Genomic DNA, 937 nt, shown 5'->3' with positions numbered 1-937 from the left:
TGTTGCGCATGGTGACGAGATAGTGGGATAAATCTCAAACTCGTTGGTCTCGTGGCCTAATGGATAAGGCGTTGGTCTTCGGAACCAAAGATTGTGGGTTCGAGTTCGACCGAGATCGTCTTCAAGCCGAAAAGTGTCCATATACGGATGCCACTGGCTGTACAGATGTCGATGTTGATTGTACACCCTTGTGACTCGTCGGAATACATGCTGAAGCTAACGGTACAAGAAGATCGTTGGTTTGCCAACAAGCGATCTCCAATGAATTGACCCCTTTGAGAACACTATGTATTGGAGGCCCCTCTATGAGGAGCGAGAGTTTTGCGATCTATTCAGCGTGTCAGATGGGAAACCATGTGTGCCATGAAGTCAATGGGCCGCAGAGATGGTGGGACAAATCTGAAATTTACTGGTCTCGTGGCCTAATGGATAAGGCATTGGTCTTCGGAACTAAAGACTATGAGTTCGAGTCCCATCGAGATCGTCTTCACGCCGGGAAGCGCCCATATACGGATGCCACTGGCCGTACAGATGTCGATGTTGATTGTATACCCTTGTGACTCGTCGGGATACATGCTGAGGCTAAGGGTACAAGAAGATTGTTGGTCTGCCAACGAACGATCTCCAATGAATTGACCTCATTTAGAACACTATGTAATGGGGGCCCCTCTATGAGGAGCAAGAGTTTTGTGATCTATTCAGCGTGTCGGATGCGAACTCATGTGTGCCGTTAAGTCAGTGTTGCGCATAGTGACGAGATAGTGGGATAAATCTCAAACTCGTTGGTCTCGTGGCCTAATGGATAAGGCGTTGGTCTTCGGAATCAAAGATTGTGGGTTCGAGTCCCACCGAGATCGTCTTCAAGCCGAAAGTGCCATATACGGATGCCACTGGCCGTACAGATGTCGATGTGATTGTACACCCTTGTGACTCGTCG

At 48.7% G+C, this 937-nt stretch overlaps 3 non-coding genes across 3 annotated transcripts; all 3 read left to right on the top strand.

The window, feature by feature from the left end:
- The first annotated feature begins 45 nt into the window (after window positions 1–45).
- Pmar_PMAR024225 lies at window positions 46–118 on the top strand. The gene has a single exon. It is a non-coding gene; the product is annotated as a tRNA-Arg (tRNA).
- Window positions 119–411: 293 nt separating this feature from the next.
- Pmar_PMAR024224 lies at window positions 412–484 on the top strand. Its single transcript has one exon. It is a non-coding gene; the product is annotated as a tRNA-Arg (tRNA).
- A 300-nt stretch (window positions 485–784) lies between these two features.
- Pmar_PMAR024223 lies at window positions 785–857 on the top strand. Its single transcript has one exon. It is a non-coding gene; the product is annotated as a tRNA-Arg (tRNA).
- Window positions 858–937: the final 80 nt, after the last annotated feature.

The sequence above is a fragment of the Perkinsus marinus genome, assembly GCF_000006405.1.
Source record: "Perkinsus marinus ATCC 50983 genomic scaffold scf_1104296931846, whole genome shotgun sequence".
NCBI classification, from domain to species: Eukaryota; Perkinsozoa; order Perkinsida; family Perkinsidae; genus Perkinsus; species Perkinsus marinus.
The sequence above is the reverse complement of the archived record's forward strand: the minus strand, read 5'-3'. Positions and strand labels throughout refer to the sequence as shown.